A 21,038-nucleotide genomic window follows, 5' to 3' on the forward strand; every position below is an offset into this window, starting at 1 on the left:
CAGCTGTGTTGGAGATTGAATTTTCTAAACTATTTAGTCTCTTGTGGCTTGTTCACACATGGGTAGTGTCATACCATGTATGTCTAATATATTGCTTGTTCTTCTAGAGATAATATACCAACTCTAATACTTTTTAAGATGCTGGCATAAGTGAGACCTGCAGATTGCCTCTTGTTTTCTGTTAATTCTCTGTATTGGAAATGCTGCCAACAGTTTTACGGCAGAGTTTGTGTCCTAAGGTTTTAAAAATAGGCTCAACTTTCACTGGTGTCAATTGAAGAAGATCTCCGAAAACTTTAATGTGTTTTTCTCCAAAGAGCTCTTCGTAGTTTGTTTTGAGTACTTCTTGTAATCTGAGGTGAATCAAAGCCAACATTAGGTTGGAGACCATGCTCACTTCATCTATTCGTAGCATTTTCAAATGTTTTAATACTCTGCGTAGTTCCATTGCAGCTTCTGTAGAAAGTTTTTAATAGTCTAATTTGTTTTGGTGTTCTACTGGCAGGAGTAGTAATCGGTGTAAAGTGATACCGCCTATGTTGTAGGCAGCTAAACCTGTGGGGGCAGTGACAAAAGCTGACAGTTTGTTGTTTGTCAATTGTTGAAGGAATTTACTGATGATTTTCATTAAGAATGTTTTGCCAGAACCAGCTTCACCACTTACGTACAGTAGTATAGGTTTGTAATTTTGGCAGGTGCATTATTTGTTTTCATGTTGTAAACCATGTGCAATTTCTTTTGTTACTTCTTCAAAAATGCTACGTTGTTCATTGTTTAGTTTTGATTGTAGTATAGTTAAGACTTCTTTATCTTCATACTGACACATGAGGCCTCATTACGACCCTGGCGGTACAGAGTGAACGGCACCATAAAAGGTGCCGGCGCCGTTCACTCCGTACCGCCGCATTACGAGTTCCCCTCACGGGACACAGTAAGCACGCCTGGGAAAATCAGGCGTGCTTACCGGGTCCCGCGAGGGGAAGAGGGAGCAAACAACGGGCCATCTCGTAATGGCCCGTTGTTTGCTCCCTCTCCCATTCCCATTCAGCCCTATGGGGCTGAAATGGGAATGGGGAAGGACCGTGTCCGTGTCCTTGGAGGGAGGAATTAGCGGCCCCTCCGAACTCAGAATGGCCCAGTAAGTCCTCATTCCGAGGACCCGGACCCCGATGCGATTTCGGCGGCAGCCATGCCGCCAATAGCGGCATGGTAACCGCCAAACTCGTAATGAGGGCCATGGTGTTTTCTACTTCCGTCATAGCTAATTCTGCCTCATTTGTTATTAGTGGTTCTCCCAGTGGTTCTTTTCCTGTTACAGAAGGTTGACTACTGTCAGAAGTGTCCTTATCTAGTTGGGCCTGGAGTTCTTCTTCATGTTGCTGTTCATTGTGCAACATTGTTTTGTACTGTGTAAAGTTTACATCAGTTATAGTGCTTTCATTTGCTTTGAAAGCGTCTTCCTAGGTGTCATAGTTATCTAGTATTTCTTCTTCTTTTCTCCATGGTTTAAAGAGTTGTAGCAGGGACATGTAATATAGTTCTTTATGTTGAGGAGTCTTTAATGAAAATTTGATATGATTAATTACATTTGGTTCGGTGAGTTTTACTAAGCTGCCTTCACAATTTGACACTCTGTATTTACCTTTTTTTTTATCAGGTTTTATATTATTTTTGTATGTAAAGTTTTGGGCTATGTGGTATAGACACATGGTTTCCAAAGTGGTACTTCAGATTGGGTAGTATGTGTTCAGTAAATTGTTTTTTAAAATGTCTTCGCTGTTGGGATCATGTTTGGCTATTGTTTCTATATCGTTGTATGATTTTAGAACTCTTTTTCTAGATTTAGCAGAACCAAGACTTAGCCATACTATATTTTCAGATTTTCCATACAAAGCAGTACCAGTTACACGATCTGCTGCTTCATAGGAGCCACATTCTCTATGGGAGAGCATTTTTATGCCCACGCTGTATAATTTCTGAGACAAAGTTTTATCTGATGACAGGTCATTCCAGAGGTCTTGGAGCTCTGTTTTGTCTGCTTTGGTTAAGTATGCTGTAACATATCGTGCAACTGCAGTGGAATTGACTGCAATGTACTGCACATCTATGTATACATTCCATAAGTGGGCAATGATTGCATTGTAATCATTGATATATTTTTCTTCTTCTGTTCTTTTTATGTAATATGCATTTTTAGGTGATTTACCTTTAACACTATGGGCCTCATCACAACCTCAGCGGTAAACCTTAAATCCGGGGGTAGCGCTATTACCGCCGGCGGTAAGAGCATTAATTTTCCCCATTGAGCCCAATGGGGAATGGGGCATTCCCGAATGGGCTCAATGGGGTTTTACTTTACCACCAAACTCATGATCTGGCGCTATTAGCGCCGGGGAGTTCAGCGGTAGGGCTATTACCGCCGTCGGTAATACCGCTGGTGGTAACACCCAAGTCGTGATCAGGCCCCTGGTGTGAAATCCACCGAGAATTTGCGCTCTTACCGCCGGCGGGAAATCCGCCGGTGGTATGAGCGTGAAAATTCCCCATTGAGCCCAATGGGGAATGGGGCATTCCCGAATGGGCTCAATGGGGAATGGGGACTTCCAAGTCCGCCCAACTCGCGATCCTGCGCTATTAGTGCCAGGGGCTATGGCGGTCGCGCTAATAGCCCCCGCGCTAATACCGCCGAGGTCGTGATGAGGCCCTATGTCTAACTAAAGAGATGAAGTTGTTCACTTGGCCTGTTTTTGTAACCGGTCTAGGGAAACCAAAGCAGCATTTGGTGTAGTATTTCCCTTTCTTTTTGTATTTGCGACGACAGTATTTGCCACATTTGTGTCTTTGAAATTGTAAAATGTGTGCATGAAGATCACTATTTGTTGCTTCTGGTGGAATTTCACAATTGACATATTTTTCAATAAACTAGAACACAGTGGTGTCATTGTCTTGACCAAATTTAGGAGCATCTTTAATCCACAAAAGCATGGGGATATGTGGTGCTCCTCTGGCTTGGTATTCTTTTCTCCAAAAGAAGTGTTGCACTTCTCTGAGGGGAGGAACAGTTTTATTACAAATAAAGTGTAGCATAGCAATGAAGCGATGGTGAAAATATCTTGAAACATTAACAGGATCTAGAGAACAAAGTTCTCCAGGTGTTAGTATATCTATGTGTGTTTTGTTTTTGTTTGATATGCGTAGGCAATCATGTAAATCTTCTGATGCATATTCTGCACAACTTAATGTAACAAACCAAGTGGGTGGGCCAAGGTTTCTTATCATACAACGTACATCTCCATGATGTTGAAACCAGTACTCTTTAGAACCATGCATGTTTGCTAATAGATTTGTAATATTTGATTGTAAAAACTCAAGTTTTTGTTACACTTTTTATAATAAATGTGTAGCTGACACATTTTGAAAATTGGATCTGATTTTAACGTGTGTGCAACTAAAGTTGCTAGTTCACTTTCAAAGAGTAGGTGGAATATGTATTACACATTTTGTCTAAATCTGGGATCTTCAGAATCCGTAACTAGCGGTATTCTGATGCAGTTATTTGAATAGGTCTATCATCGTACCTTCCTCCTTTGCCAGTAGGAAAGAGTAGAGGAAAAGTACGTGCTTCTATACTTTTTTCCCATATGCTGATTGGTGATCCTTTTGTTTGTCGCATTTGGTATGTTTCTAGTGCATCTTCTACGGTGTCATTAGAGTGCAATGGATGAATTGTATAATGGTCTAAAGTATTGGATACTATAGCCGGATCTAGGAGCTCAAATTGACCAGCTTCTTGTGACTCTTGAATTATTTCAGTGGTATCCTTCAAGTTTTCTTCAATATTAATTTCTTTGTAGTATTCATTATTGTCTTTTAGATATTGCAAGGCTTGTCTAACTTTATGTAAATCTAGCAGTTGCTGCTAATTTTATTTGTCTTTTGTAGGTACACCATTTACTAAGATAATTAAAGATTGCTCCATTGGTCGTTGCACTCCTAGAGTGTGCACATTTTGTTTTAGATCTAATGGTAAATACACTACTTTTCCACAAATACCTTTCACTAATTCAGAGGGAGGTAATTTTGCTGTTTTTGGTTGAAGGCGTATTATTGCTTGAAATGGGTGCACTGTTTGAATTATGATTATGATGCTCTCATATAAAGTGAGTTGTTGTAGGGGTTTTGGTAGTTCAAATAATTCCAAATTATTTGTGAGAGCACGTGAAGGAGTTTGGTTGTTGGCAAGTTTTGTAGTGCAGTAACTGAAAATTATTAAGGGGTCAGTTATTTCGTATTTGTTTTCTGCTATAAGGTAGAGAGCTAATTCAAACCATTTAGAATCTTCATTATCTTCTATTTTGTATGTTAGGTCTACAGTTTTTGTGTTACTTTTATAAAAAGTTCTGCGGCCACATACACACACATGGTTTGGTACTTCAGCAGATGTACTTTTAAATTTCAGTATTTCTTTTTTGTATTTGTGTAGTAGAAGGTTGCCATGCATAGAATTGTTGCTAATTTGTTTTAAAGCTATTTCATTCTGTAAGTTGCTTTCACTTCCAAAATATTTTTTTCTGGATATAGTTGATTTCTTCAAGTAGGTCTTTTGCTGTACCATTTAGAAGAATGTTATTTAAATTGGCTAGTGCTAAAGCAGGACTTTTAACATAGTACAGTTTATAGACTAGATTTCTTATAGTTGAATGATGTGTTGATATAATTTTGATATAATGGAAGGTGGTTTTGCAAGTAGGTCCTGAAATGCAGGCCAATGAATGTCCTTGTAGTCCTGTGTACTTGCGCTCTGTACAGGTATCCATATTTTGCAGTAGTTTAATTTTGATTTTGTCTTTGCCTTTCACATACTGATTGAGGAATTGGCGTAAAGACTTGAAAGATTTTTTGGGAATGCTACACATTGACGTGCATGGCCATTTGTATACTAAACGTTGTGATGCAGTTGAATGGAGAGGTAATTCTAAGTTTTCTGGGGATATTTTTGTAAGCAGTATTTCTTGTTCCATTATGGTATTATTAACTTTTTTATAACCTCGTCCACTGCTATGTATGGAAATTGTATTTGTTTGCTTTTGTTTGTATGCTTCTTCATTAAAATATGGTTCTGTGTCTGTAGTGTGACTCCACTCACCTCCACAGATATTTAAGAAGTTATTTCTGTTGACATTTCATTTATTGAGAAGTCTTTTTTGTAATTTAGTCATTAGTTTTTTTAGAGGTTTCATTTTGTTTAACACTAAAATAACTAACTTTCTTTTGAGAAGGATTGCACTGTCTATCAAAGCTTCTAAGATTAATTTCCTACAATAGGTTTTAAGGGTTGTGCCTGATTTCTCTCCTGTTTTTATAAGATTTTGAAGGACTCTGTGATGGAACATTTTTGCTAAAATACTTTTTTGATATGATTACTTGGCACTATATCAAGATTTATAGGAGCAGTTTTATCTGTAGAGGTAGCTGAATTTTTGTTAAATGTTTTCTCGTTCGTTTTACATTTTGATAGATGAGGCAAAGTTTCTTTACTTGAAGCTTGTTTTGTTTCGCTAAATGACCTTATTAGCTGTTTTGTTTGAACTTTTTTTACAAATTCTGCTAGAGATGGATGCTTATTTTGGACACTTCTATTTTCATTTGCTCTGCTTCTGCGTTGCTTTCTACGGACTTGATTTTTGGTAGGCATTCTTTAGGGTCTGTAGAAAAAATAAAGAAGGAATGGGGTGGGGTGTTCTGCAATGTATGTGTGCTGTGTGCATGAGAGTCTGATTATCATGATAAAGATGTATGTGATGGTGGGTGATTGTGCATTGGGCAACTTCAACTAGTTGGGATGGGGATTCTAGAATGTATGTGCTACTAATCTGGTGTTCACATGACAGTAGAAAGTAAGCTATTGGTGTGGAGAAGTACAAATAGTAAATCTAATGGTATAAAATTAAAACAGTTGTTTGTTCCATAATATCAAAATTCTAGGGACTGAGTTGGGTCATTTGTGCTCCAAAAAATAGGAATTTGAGCGCCATTCTGCCTGTAAATCTCTGTTTAAGAAATGGGGATTTGTGGACAGAATGGTGCACAATCTCTATTTTTAGGCACAGAAACAGCATGAATTAACCTTACAGTGTGTTTGAGTAATAGTACAAATATTATGGTGGTATTTAGCTTACTTTTTTTCTGGAATGAGCAGGTTTCTTCTTAGTTGTTCTTTGTAGTTCAAATTCGGCTGCTTCTTTTCAGGAGAGTGGTCTTCACTGCAATTGTAAAGGAACCAAATTAGTAATTTTGTTTGTATATAGCACTGATTTTAATTTAGACATTGATTTTTATGTTTTTGTACAAGTATTGTTGTTTGATATTTGAACATACTGTGTGCATGCAATTTTGTTTGAGTATGTTAACTCTTTATATTGTACTTTAAATATGTTAGTTCTACATGCTTTGCAAATGTGTGTGTAAAAAGAAATTAAATAGCAGATAGGTTTACAAGTGACAGTTGATTATAGGAGATGGAAAAAATGACAGTAAGTTCATTTTATAGGTTATACATATAAAAGTCAGTTAATCTGTTTTAATGAATCTATAAGAATTGTACATATACTATACAGAAAATATGCACACCTGTAGTTTGTGTTCATGCATATGGATATGCATGCAGCTGCAAGTGGAAATCTTGGAGACTTGTACAGTATTTCTTGTAGAAGGTTCTTTCCAATGATATGACACTTGTACTCAGAGAGATTAACAGTACATTTGAAGTGCTGATCTATGATGATGCAGTTAGAAGTATAGGTCTTGGATGTGATTGGTGGATGGTCATGGATGGTTGTGTGATTGCTTAGCATTATCCAATGAGGGAATGGCACAGAAAGTGAAATGGAAATGGTAGATGCACTGTCCGTGTTACGATATGTCCGCGGATATGGCGGCAGTCCGCGGACATCGCGTGTTACATCCAGGGATTTTGGGGTGGGGAGGCATGCAAATGAGAATGAGCAGAGCAAGGGATTGGTCAGTAACGTTTAGGGGGTGTGTTGTGCCAGAGAGAGTTTCTCAGATACTCTTTTTGCTGAGAGAAGAACAGATAGCTATGGCTGTATGTTTCAGAAAACAGATTGTTTGGATTTTGGGAGACTCATGGATACATTGGTTGAAGGTACATGCAGAAAGCTGTGGAGTAGCTGTAGATCTTGGATTCCCACATGTGGAAGTGCACTGGCATGGAGTATGTGAAACGAAGTGGGTGGACTTGCTACCTCTCTTTGCTACTTTGGAGACAGAGCAACATCCAGACATAATTGTTATTCATTGTGGAGGGAACAGTTTAGGACATGTGTCTGGAATTGCTTTGCAATTTGCAATGAAAGAAGGACTTGGGAAGGTCCTGGACATGTTTCCAAATTCTCAAGTAATTCTTTCACGGATTGCGCAGAGAAAAATGTTGCTTTGTTCTTCTTCATTTGGTCCAGAAATGGAGAAAGCAAGGCGCAATGTCAATAAGGCTGTTTGTGCCTTTTTGAGAGATTTTGGCATGTCCTCTTTTCACAATGAAAATATTATGTTACGTAGCACATACATTTTTGGCAGAGATGGAGTCCATCTTACTTATGCTGACAATCAGATTTTTCTGAGAAATGTACAAAATGCATTGTGACCTTTTTTGGAATTACAGCATCCATTTTGTAGTAGGTGTTGAGCATTTCAAATTTTTCAAACATAAACACTACCAAAAGGCTCTTTTCAGAGCCACCACTTACTCCCAGACAAAACTGCAATGGTTATGATAGGGCAGCACCCCAAAATTTTAGATGTTCGCGGACTGTCCGCAGACTTCTCAAAAATACACAGGGCCCTGCTTCATTTATTTTCACTTCTATTTTTAAACTGTGAAAGGCGGCTCTGAAAAGAGCCTTTTTTTATTTTTGTTGTTTTATGTTTTTTTGGTTTTTTATACACGACACACTAGGAGAGGAGGGAAAAGGAGGGTAAGGAGGGGAGACCAACCACAGGGATAAGAAAGGGCGGGTGGAGAGAGGAAGATGTAGAGTGAGTTTTACTCGGGTAGTGAGCAGAGTCTCAAAAGCACTTCGAAGTCTCTCCCCCCTGCAGAGTACCGCATCCCTCGAAAGGTAAGGGTCATCAGTATTGCGTATGACCTGTGAGGCAGTTTGAGGAATATGCTGTCCCAGAGGAGTGTTCCTTGTGGTGACAGGATCAGAAACAGAGGATGTAGTAGAGGAAGTCAACCTACTACGCTCCTCGCAAGGTACTGGCCCCAGTGTGGAATGACTTTAGGTGTCACTTCATGGTAGTTGTCCCAAAGCTGTATGAACCAGGCCTCCCGTGACTGAGTACCATTTTGCACTTGTTGCAGGTGACTCAATTTGCACGCGCCTTAGGTACATTACCATGAATTGTAAATAACCGCCACACCCAAGACTCACACCGAGTGCTGGTAGTAGGGACATCCACTACCTCATTCTCATCATCCTCTTCATCCTCCTCTGCATCCTCACTCCTGTTCCCCTTGTCAGGCCCTTGGGGAGGTGGTGGTGGTGGAGGGGTGGGGGTGGTGCATGGGGGTGGTGCTGAGGCAGATGTAGCACCAGGTGGCAGTACTTCAGTCATGGATGCCATCAGGTTTCAGATGAAAATCTGGAAAGTTGGCAGCAAAATGCACTGTGTTCTGTAAAATAGCCAGAAACACAATGAAAAAGAGCTCTAGGGTGTGGCCTTTTATAGGGGTGCTTGTGCGCGGTTTGCAGACATGCGTGCTGTCCACAGACAGATCGAACACCAAAAAAAGTTTCAAAAAGTCCCAAAAAGTATGTAGAAACTCTGGATTACTATGTGGGACTTGTGCTATGGTGAGTTATTATTGAAAAATATTGTGGATTGCTTGAAAAGGTAGTTTTAAATTGTTCGGGGACACAAACAGTGTTTGCAGTCAGAACACATGCTCAGCGTGGGTGCGGTCATATGATAGCTTCATGAACATGTCCGCGAAGGGAGCGGGTGTCTGCAGGACATCAAATGCACTGAAACTGTTTTACGCATGCACGTTGGTGTTCTACGGACACTGTTCGGGTCCTGAAACTAATTAAAAGTGCTTCAGAAGTGAAATGAACAGTTACAAACAGGTGTTTGTTCTTAGAGCAGTTTCAACTTGCTTGCAAACAATACGGACAGGCATAGAATCTTCAGGACACCCCCATTTTGAACATACTGGGATACTTGATGTGTTCTTAGAAAAGTTTAAACATGCTTACGAAAATCATGAACAGTTCTAGCGTCCTCAGGACACCCCCATTTTGTTTATTTATGAAAATTTCAGGATACTGCCTGTGTTCTTAGAACAGTTTCAACTCACCTGCGAAGAATACAGACAGGTCTAGCATCCTCAGGTCATCCCCATTTTGTTTATTTATGAACATTTCAGGACACAGCGTTTGTTCTTAGGACAGTTTCAGTTTTCCTCGAACAATATGGACAGGCATAGCGTCCTCAGGACACACCCATTTCGGTTATTTACGAACATTTCAGGACACCATGTGTGTTCCTAGAACAGTTTCAACTCACCTGCGATCAATACGGACCGGTCTAGCATCCTCAGGACACCCCCATTTTGTTTATTTACAAACATTTCAGGACATTGCATGTGGTAGTTTGATTGCGGACATCCCGAACACCAGGTGTGTTCTTAGAACAGTTTCAACTTGCATGCGAACAGTACGGACAGATATAGTGTCCTTAGGAAACCTCCATTTTGTTTCTGTCCAGACATTACGGACACCCGTGCTGTCGCGGACACCTGAACTGCTTTTTAAAAAAAGACAAGAAATGAATTAGGACACAATATAATAATTGTACTTTATTTTATATGTATGTTAAATTTATGCCAGAGAAGGTGAGGCAGAAACTGAAACAAAAACAGGAGAATTGGGGGTTTCAATAGGATTTATATGAGATGAAGAAGGGATGGAAGTCTCATCAAAACGTTTTGGTTCATGGAGAGGGTTTGGGGATAATTGACTGGGATATGGTGAGGGGGGACAGGTACATGTGGGACAATGGTATCTAGTTTTTTGTTTCAAGTGATCCTCCACAAAGTTTTTTAAATTTTTGAAATTTTCCATGAGTAGGTCCATTTTTTCTTCCATTTGCTGGAGAGTCTTATCCAATACTTCTTTTTCTTTACTATTTTCAATTTTTGTATGGTCTGTACCAAAAAAATGTATATAAAATAATATTTATTAATTGGTTTATATAGTAAAGTGTCTACCATTAGGTTCACTATCTTCAGACATTTCATCACGTGGGAAATGCTCCTCTAGCCACTCCAGAGTACTAGACATTTCTGTGAGAAAAAAACATAACATCACTTTTTTTGTATCTATTACAGAAAGTTTACAAATATATGAGTAAAATGCAGAACACTTACTAGCTTCTGGAAAGGTGTATTCTTACTGGTCTGTAGATCTGCTGTTGCTCTTAGTTGTGGAGTTTCTGTGAGGTAATCATGTTGGAAGACTATCGTTCTTGTTTTGGAATATATTTAAATGAATGGTTAATGTGTTATATATATATGGGTTACACTTCTTATTTATTACTACATATAATGTGTATGTGTGCTGGTTTGTGAATTTGTACAATGTTCATATGTTATGATATAACAATTAAACATACCCCCCAGACTTTTTGGGTAGTGGTGCTGTTGTCCGCATATGTCCGCGGACATTAGAAGAGTTTGCGGACATCAAATTCAGTAGGTGGGGTTCAGTATGTTCCATGTTACATGTACATAAAGTCAGAGATATTATTGTTAAATTATGCTACTAAAAACCTATGAAATGCAGTAAAAAAAACTTTGTTAAAGGGACGTTATGGTTAAGTTGCGCTACTAAAAAGCTATGAAATTCAGTAAAAAAACTTTGTTAAAGGGATGTTAGGGTTCCAAATAAAACCGAAAAATCCCTGCAATGTGCAAGTTATGGTAAGTTAAACAACCATAACTCGCGCCACCACTGTGCACTGCTAAGACTAACACCCAGGACATCAAAGATGACATCACAAATGTCATTGATAACATCACTGATGACATCACATGTGCATTCAATTTTCATAAACATTGTGTGCAATGCATTCCTATTATAATGTTCACAAAAAAGTGTCAAGGATCATTTGCATAAATATCATGAGCTACTTAGTTTATTAATCAATACGTTGATATAAATACATTCTATTATAAATTCTATCAAGTATACTAACATACTCATGTAGAAACATACGCATTGTGTGCAACATACATGATGGAAGTATAATACACATAATTTTGCAATATTCAATACTGAAATGATAACTACTTTCTTATTACAGTTTTGCATACTGTTACACATGTAATAAATGGCCATAAGAAGCAATGAAACAGGTGGTTTTGATCCCCAAAAGTCCACGAACACTCCAGATGTCCTGGGACAGATCTGTGGTGTTCGCATTTCTGCATTACAGGGTTAGTGAAAAGCAGTTTTTGGATGGCTTATAACTTTGGCGCCACTCATTGAAACTGCATGTCATTTTGGAATTTGGTTCTAGACCTAATTCCAAATGGTTTTGCAAAGATTTGTGGGATCTGTCAAGAGGGGGCAAAATTAGAGGGGGGTCTGTGATGGGGAAACAGTAGTGGCCAATATAGAACAAAACAGGACGGAGGGGTATGAGTCTAATATCACACCAGGCCATATAATGACAAGTTCAAGAGACATGCGGGAACAATTAGAAACCCAGACTACATGTCCCAGAATGCTCCACCAATCAACTATCACACCGGACAAAACAAATCTAAAGTACACAAGAGAAAAGACACAAACTACCTATCCCAGAATGCCCCAACGGATACATAATCAAAACAAAAGCCAGAAAATGGGAATAGAAATCAGACAAGGTCATATCGGAAGACACTGATTCAGCTAGCACATGATCATTCCACAGGAGGTCACTAAGCAGAAAACATGACGGGGAAACGGGTGTTACAGAACTTCTACTGGCCTGGGATATACGCAGATGTAGCCAAAATATTGCTAGGAGTGTGTCATATGTCAGAAAACGAGCAACCACACACCAGCCCGACTACCCATGCAACAAATGCCCCTGATCAAGGAGCCATTTCAGAGGATAGTAATGGACATATTAGGGCCACTAGAACCCTCTAGTCGAGGATTTAGGTTCCTCCTAGTAATAGTGGATTACGCCACCAGATACCCTGAGGCGTTCCTGTTAAGAGGAACCTCAGCTAAACAAGTGTCTGATGTACTATTACCCTTCTTTGCTAGAGTGGGAATACCCCTTGAGATCGTGACAGACCAAGGGAGCAATTTCATGTCAGTTGTAACAAAGGAAGTGTGCAAAACCCTAGGTATACATCACCTAAAAACCTCAATGTACCACCCACAGACAGATGGTTTGGTGGAAAGATATAACAAGACCATTAAACAGATGATAAAGAGAGCCACCAGCCCTAATGGATTGGGGTGGGAACGGGTTTTGTCATGGGTGCTAATGGTTCTAAGGGATACACCCCAATCGTCCACAGGGTACTCCCCGTTTGAGTTGTTATTCGGGAGACAACCCAAGTCGGTGCTGGGATTGCTAAAGGACAATTGGGAACAACAAAAAGAAACATCCCTCACGGACTATGTTCACGACCTGAGGGAGCAATTGGGGAAACTGAGGGACTACGCTCAAGAAAACCTGGGTTGAGCACAAGAAAGGCAAGAAAAGTATTATGACCAAGGAAGCAGACCCAGATCCTTGAAGATAGGTGACAAGGTACTGCTACTACTGCATACCCACACAAACAAGATGCTGGCCCAATGGCACGGGCCTTATCAGGTAACCAAAATCTTGGGACCAGTAAACTATGAGGTGGAACAACCCGAACAGAAAAACAAATATCAAAATTAACACATCAACCTACTCAAGCTGTGGAAAGAAGGAACCCAAAGTGTGCTGTGTTCAACCTTATCAGATATGTCTGTCCCAGAACAATTGGTCCCAAACCAAACTAGTAGCCTACAGGATGTGCAATTGGGGGAACAATTGAATGAGAACCAACAAACAGAATTATTTGCTACATTGAACCCAGTAGCCGAAACCTTTTCTGGTATACCAGGGCAAACTCATTTGGCAACCCATGCCATACCCACGGAGGAAGGGAAAACGGTACACCTTAGACCGTACCGAATTCCGGAGGCAAAACGAGGGGAGATCGCCAAAGAAATAGAAGAGATGCTGGCACTAGGAACCATTGTACCCTCAAAAAGCGCCTGGTGTTCTCCAGTCACCTTAGTGCCAAAACCAGATGGCTCCACCAGGTTCTGTATGGACTTTCGGCAGCTGAATGCCATTTCGAGGTATGAAGACTTGGTTCGGCCACATACCTGAGTACCCTAGACTTGAACAAAGGCTATTGGAAGATTCCCCTTGAACTTGCTGACCAGGAGAAAACAGCATTTGCCACACCCCAGGGCCTGTTCCAATTCACGGTTTTGCCCTTTGGGCTACATAGGGCTCCAGCTACTTTCAATGCAATAATGGATAAAATACTGAGACCTCATGAACAATATGCGGCTGCATATCTAGACGACATTATAATTTTCAGTAAAACGTGGAACGAACATTTGTCACATTTAACCCAAGTAATACAGGCGTTAAAAGAGGCCGGTTTACACATTAACCCAAAAAAATTGAAACTGGCTGCCCAAACCGCCAAATATCTGGGGTATGAGGTTGGGGGTGGTATCGTAACCCCATTGATGGACACAATTCAAGCAATACAAAAGTTGAGAATGCCTGAAACAAGAAAAGAAATGTGAGCCTTTCTAGGGTTCATGGGGTACTACAGGAGGTTCCTGCCTCATTTCTCAACCATAGCAGCCCCCCTTACAGGTGCTCTGAAAACAAACCATCCCCTACAAATCTCCCCTGAGGCAAAACAGGCTTTTCAAACGTTAATGAAAATGATTTCCTCCAAACCTGTTCTACATTATCCGAACTTTGCCAAAGAGTTCTATTTACAAACAGGTGCCTCAGGATGTGGTTTGGGAGCAGTACTATCACAGGGTACTAAACAAGACCTATGTCCTATAGCTTTCATCAGCAGGAAACTACTTCCACATGAAATCCCGTACTCTACTCTTGAAAAGGAATGCCTAGCAATTAAGTGGGCAGTAGAGACACTAAGGTATTACCTACTGGGAAGGTGGTTCACCCTCTTTACTGATCATGCTGCACTGAAATGGTGGCAACACAGAAAGACTCCAACCACAGAGTCCTACGGTGGTTTTTGACTTTACAACCATACCACTTCATAACAGTTCACAAACCTGGAAGGTATCAATTGGTGGCGGACTATCTATCCAGAGCCATTGACATGCCCGAACGGCATGAGTCTGTGGGGGGAGTATGTGAGGGGGAAACAATAGCGGCCAATACGGAACAAAACAGGAGGGATGGGTATGAGTCTAATATCACTCTGGACCATATAATGACAAGTTTAAGAGACACGCGGGAGCAATTAAAAACCCAGACTACATGTCCCAGAATGCTCCACCAATCAACTATCACACCGGACAAAACAAATCTAAGAGACACGACAGAAAAAACACAAACTACTGATCCCAGAATGCCTCAACGGATACATAATCAAAACAAAAGCCAGAAAATGGGAATAGAAATCAGATAAGGAAGACGAAAAAGCATGTTTCCATATAATGGGAGTTCTGGGAAGTCGGGGGTTAAATACAAGGCTAATTCTGTGAAGTTGAAGCTGGGAGGAGGTGAATTAGCCTCAGGTGTAAGGAGCCCAGGGCTGGGAACGCCCAACGCTAATTGCTGGGGAGGAGACACACCGGGGTTAAAAGCATCAGAAAACAGCTCAACTGGTCTCTCGTTTTGCAGGAGTGGAAGGAGGCTGACAGAGTGGACTCGGAATGGTACGAGGCCAGTACCCTATATCGGTGGGCGTGTTAGAGGGGAAAGGAAGTCGCACTGGAGTGTCCCATGCCGGTCCTGTAGTCAAATCCGACTGCACAGCAGATGAAGACGCCTGAGTCACACCAGTGTAAAAAGGAAAGTTTGTTTATTTACTGAATTCCAGCCCAAGACCAGTGTGGAATGGCTGGCTCCGGAAACCTGCAGCAGAGCTTGGACAAGAAAGCTCTGAACCATTCAGGCGTGTGGAGCAAAAGCGTTCGAGTCCTGAATACATGATGCTTTAAGAAGAGGATTTTACTCCAGGAATTTTCAAGGTACAAACGGCTGTTTTCGAACAAAGAAAGGCTGCCATTCCTGTGTTCTCCACGTTATGAACTGCAATTAGTTGGAATAATACATATTTGAGTTGAACTTTACGAACGTCAATTGTGGACAAGCAATATTGCAATCCTTGAGTTTGTTTTTTCGAGCAGCCTGAAAGACCCTTTATTTGTTTTGCGCTGAAGTTAATTGGCTAAGGATAAGACCGGTTGTACCCAACCATTTAACCATTGGTGTGCTGTAAGAATAAAATACTATTGGTTACCTTACCTTCTTGCCTCTGGCTCACTACTTTACAGGGTCCCACAATATGGCAAAGGCTTACAAATGTGGTGCCATTTGACAAATCTGCACAACAGTTGTCAAAACGATTTTGGATCTAGATATAAATGGTTCTGAAAAGTTTGGTGGGATTCTGTCAAGAGGGGGGAAATTAGAGGGGGGTCCCAATAGAGTGTGAGTAAAATGTGTACAAATATGAATATATACAGGGAATGTATAGTAATAAAAAAAAAGAAATATCAAAAGTGCTGATAACCCTAATAATTATCTTAATGCACAGAAACAATTGCTGTCTTTCAAGCCTATGTCTTCCCTTATGTATATGTTTCATAGGATATGACTGGACCCTAAGAGAATTACTGTGAAACAATCTTGAGGGATAACTCTACTAATATAGTACCTTTTCAATTGTTATTTCCTGCCTTCTACTGAAGAAAACCATGTGCCCGAGATATGTCAGTAAAAGAATAAAGGGGGAGCCAGGCATGTGATGTCATTAGTGATGCCATCAATGAAATTTGTGATGTCACCTTTGATGTCATGGGTGTTAGTCTTAGCAGTGGACAGTGGTGGCGCGAGTTATGGTTGTTTAACTTACCATAACTGGCAAATTTCAGGGGTTTTTCGGTTTTACTTGGAACCATAACGTCCCTTTAACAAAGTTCTTTTACTGAATATATATATATATATATATATATATATAGTTAAGACATGGAGGAAGGAAAAAACCGCACTCCAAGCATGAGGTCTGCAGGTTCCAATGAAAAAAGTAGCAAACTCAAATCCAATTAACAAAAACGAGTTTAATAGATGGTAAAAGTAGTAGGCAAAAAACACACAGCACACAGAACAGAACGCCAGGGAAGTGTCCTCAACGACGCGTTTCGCGCTTCTCCGAGCGCTTGATCACGTTAGGGAGACATGTTGCCTACCAGCACAAGCTAACAACTTTGCGCAATAACATGGCGGCCATTTTAGAGTGCAGCAGAAGACTGCATTAACCATAAAAAGAACAGGCAGTATAATCAATAGCACATTAAAATTCAGCACCAAACATGTAGAAATATAATAAAAAGGACATGCAGTGAGATAGATGTCAGCAAATTTCACTCAAAGCAAAAATTAGCACAGATTAGCAAAAATTAGCAGTCCACAGCTGTGACATAAAGTGCAAATGTGTTCCTATGTAAGCTTATAAAAAAATGCAGTCAATAGCTAAAAAATATATATGAAAAATATATATATATAACATGCAAGTGCATATCTAGCTCAACAAGGCAATATGATTATAATACATGCAGAAAACACAGCTGGGACAAGATAATGCTGTCTAATATAAACACTCTGTTGACAGTTTGAGGACAGTCAATATGTGCGACATTTAAGCTAAAGACAAGTTACATGCTACAATGTAAAGTGCAAGTGCATTAGATCGTAAACTTATCACTCTAGCAGCATTGGATAGGCAGAACAGTTTGGTAATCATAAAGTGCTAGTGCAAAATGCAATATTAGAGCTTGTAGGAAAAGTAAAGGCAATTTACAATGAAGAAAGCAATATCAAAAAAACAAAAATTACAGATACAATCGTGTACTCCCAAAATTCAAATCCCCTAAACATCAGAAAAGGGCAAGACAGCCAACATAGACCAACTGAACAAATAAAAAAGTTGGAAAACTTAAAAAATACAAATTAAATAAATCAACCAATTCCAGGCCAGGGCCAAAATCCAAATGAACAAAAGGAGAAGCAGTATACAGTGGCAAGGGACCAGGATCAAATAACACAGAGCAAGAGAAAAGGAGAGGTGTGTGTAGGCGCATAAAGAAACAAAATAATTAAGTTCCCACAAAGGTATGTAACTCCTCATCCACATTATGCCCATTGGGGCAAAGTCCAGGATAAACCTGGTTTCCAGTTGTCTCAATTTTAGAGTGCGATCACCTCCCCTCGGATCAATCGGTACATGAGCCACAGCAGAAAATGTAAGCAAATGAACATCACTGTCGTGTTCCTGCCTGAAATGTGTGGCCATAGGATACGTGGGGTCAAAGTTCTTAATCGCTCTGAGATGCTGTAAAATACGGAGCTTAAGTACACATGTAGTGGATCCCACGTACCATTTCCAGCATGGGCATGTTAAAACATACACTACAAACGGAGTCTCACAATTGATAAAATATTTTAACTTAAATTCCATACCCGTGATTGGATGTATAAAAGATTTACAATTAGTGGCATGTGGGCAGGCTTTACACTTTTGACACTTGGTAAAACCCTTGGGTAAGGCGGGTAGCCAATTGGTCCTGGTAGAATGTTTCTGGACAGGAGAAAAACAACTGGAAACCAGTCTATCCTTCAAAGAAGGTGCCTGTTTGTATGTTACTGTGGGACACTTGGGGAGTAATGGGCCAAGATCTTTGTCCAGCCTGAGAATATGCCAATGTTTCGCAACAATCTTACGAACATCATAAGAGGCTTTGTTAAATGTAACAATAAGGCGAGGTTCATCCTGATCCTTATCTTTCCTCCTACTGACAGAACCAAGTCGTAACACTTCCCTTGAAAGTGACCGTGCTTTGGAGAAAGCCATTTCAATAATCTTTTTTTGGTACCCCTGAAGTAGAAAGTCAGCGGCAGCCAACCTGCAACAGCGATCAAACTCTTCAATGTCTGTGCAGTTGCGCCGAAAGCGAATAAATTCGCCATAAGGGATACTGTTCTTGCAGGAGAGCGGATGGCAACTCGTTGCATGTAGAGGAAGGCCAGTGTTGGTGGGTTTTTTGTGTAGGGAAGTATGAATGCCTAGGTTGTCCAATCTTACATTAACATCCAAATAAACAATTTGAGTATAGCTGTGGCATTCAGTGAATCTCAAATTCACAACATTGTTGTTAATGTTGTCCACAAAAGATCCCCACTCATTCTCATTTCCCTTCCAAATGATAAAAATATCATTGATGTACCGCCACCAACCAATAACTTGTGTAGAAAAACTAACTGAAAGTAACTCAGACAAGAAAGTAGTCTCCCACCACCCCATGGTGAGGTTAGCATAGGATGGCGCAAAGGTACTGCCCATAGCAGTACCCCTGACCTGGTGATAAAAGGAACCCTCGAAAAGAAATACATTATTCGTTAAACAGAACAAAAGCATATCCAAAATCATACCACTGTGCCCCAAATAGTTCAAAGAACAAGTGTCCAAAAAATGTTTGCAGGCTACCAATCCAGTTGTGTGATCTATAGATGTATAAAGGGAAACAACATCTAAGGTAGCTAATATTAAGCCCTCCTCCCAAGGTATATCTGAAATGTGACTCAAAAAGTCCTTGGTATCACGTAGATACGAGGGCAGGACTGACACCAGCGGGCACAGGGTCTCATCTATGAATTGGGCCATATGTTCAAGGAGAGAACCACACAAAGTTACAATAGGCCTGCCTGGTGGATGGATCAAGGACTTATGAGTCTTGGGCAAAAAATATATAGTGGGTATGGTATGACTCACAGGCACAAGAAACTTAGCAAGCTCATCCTCAATAAGGCCTTTCTCAGCCCATTTGGTACATAAGGTGGTGAGCTCCAACTGTATTTCGACAAAAGGATTCTTAGGAAGCCTGGAATAACAGCACCGATCACGTAACTGACGATTAGCTTCAGCCACATAACATTCCCTGTCCTGAATAACGATATTAGAACCCTTATCGGCAGGTTTTATCACAATGTAGGGCAAATTCTGCAATTCATTAAGGGCCGATCGTTGTGGGATTGTAAGATTCTGTTTGTTGTTAAAAGGTTTTTGCGAAGTTTACGAAAATCATTAACACACAAATCATGAAATGCCTCAATACATCCCCCCACCGAAAATTGGGGGTTGAACCTGGACTTATTTTTCAATTTAGTACATATATCCCAGTTGGGATCAATGTCAAAGTCAACTCGATCAAAAGTGGAGGGATCAAACAATTCATTCTGAAGACAGGCCAAGTCAGTCAAGGTAGAGATGTCAGAAATGCGAATGTCAGTTCGGCCAAGCCGTGGCACAGATGGTTTAACTTGCGGGGGATTGATGGAGAAGAATTTCTTTAGTCTGACTTTCCGTAGAAATTTGTCAAAGTCCAGACGTGACTGGACATAGTCAAACTGAGTGCTAGGACAAAAATTCAAGCCCAATGGAAGCAATGATGCTTGTGAGCCTGTGAGGGTGTGGGAAGACATATTCACAATTTGATGAAAATTCATATTGTCTGTTGTTACTACTTCGCTCCAGAGCGCATCAGCCTGCCTTGTTGATGTACATCTGAGCCGCTTCCCACGACAGCCTCGACGTTTTTTTTTCCTTTTGACAATTTCTGTTTGTTTCCTCTCCCTCTTCCTCCTCCTCTGTTCTTTCCACGGCCTCTGCCCCTCTTTTGGTTTTTTCCATCTTGACATAAAAGTCTCATTTCGTCTAAAATATTTAGTTTGATAGGCATTTCATCATTTTCTGAAACAGAGACATCAGATTCTGAAGAAACGGTTTCTGCCTCCCCCAATTGTTTAGGAAATGATTGTGTAGTGGAGCTTTTGCGCAAAGAATCAAACCGCTTGGCAAAGGTGATATATATATATATATATATATATATATATATATATATATATATATATATATATATATATATATATATATATATATATATATATATATATATATTCAGTAAAAAAAACTTTCTTAAAGGGACGTCATGGTTAAGTTGCACTACTAAAAACCTATGAAATTCAGTAAAAAGACTTTGCTAAAGACATGTTAGGGTTCCAAGTAAAACCGAAAAACCCCTGAAATTCACCAGTTATGGTAAGTTAAACAGCCATAACTCGCGCCACCACTGTGCACTGCTAAGACTAACACCCAGGACATCAACAATGACATCACAAATGTCATTGATGACATCACTGATGACATCACATGTCTGGCTCCCCCTTTATTCCTTTACTGACATATCTAGGGGACATGGTTTTCATCAGTAGCAGGCAGGAAATAACAATTGAAAAAGTACTATATTTGTAGGGTTATCCCTCAAGTATGTTCTTACAGTAATTCTCTTAGGGTCCAGTCATATCATATGAAACATATACATAAGGGAAGACACAGGCTTGAAAGACAGCAATGGTTTCTGTGCATGAAGATAAAATCAGTAAGGTTATCAGCACTTTCTGATAGTTTATTTTTTATTTTTTATTACTGTACTTTCCCTGTATATATTCATATTTGTAGACATTGTACTCACACTACTTTCTTTAGGGTGCAGTCACATCATGTGATACATATACATAGAGTAAGTTGCACCTTTGAAACAAAGTAATCATTTCTCTGAAAAAAGAAAATTAGTTAGGTTATGAACACTTTCTGCTACTACTATTGCTTCTTTGCTTATTTCACTTTCCATGTATAT

Source organism: Ambystoma mexicanum, chromosome 5q (assembly GCF_040938575.1).
Source record: "Ambystoma mexicanum isolate Mex_15411 chromosome 5q, UKY_AmexF1_1, whole genome shotgun sequence".
Lineage (NCBI taxonomy): Eukaryota > Metazoa > Chordata > Amphibia > Caudata > Ambystomatidae > Ambystoma > Ambystoma mexicanum.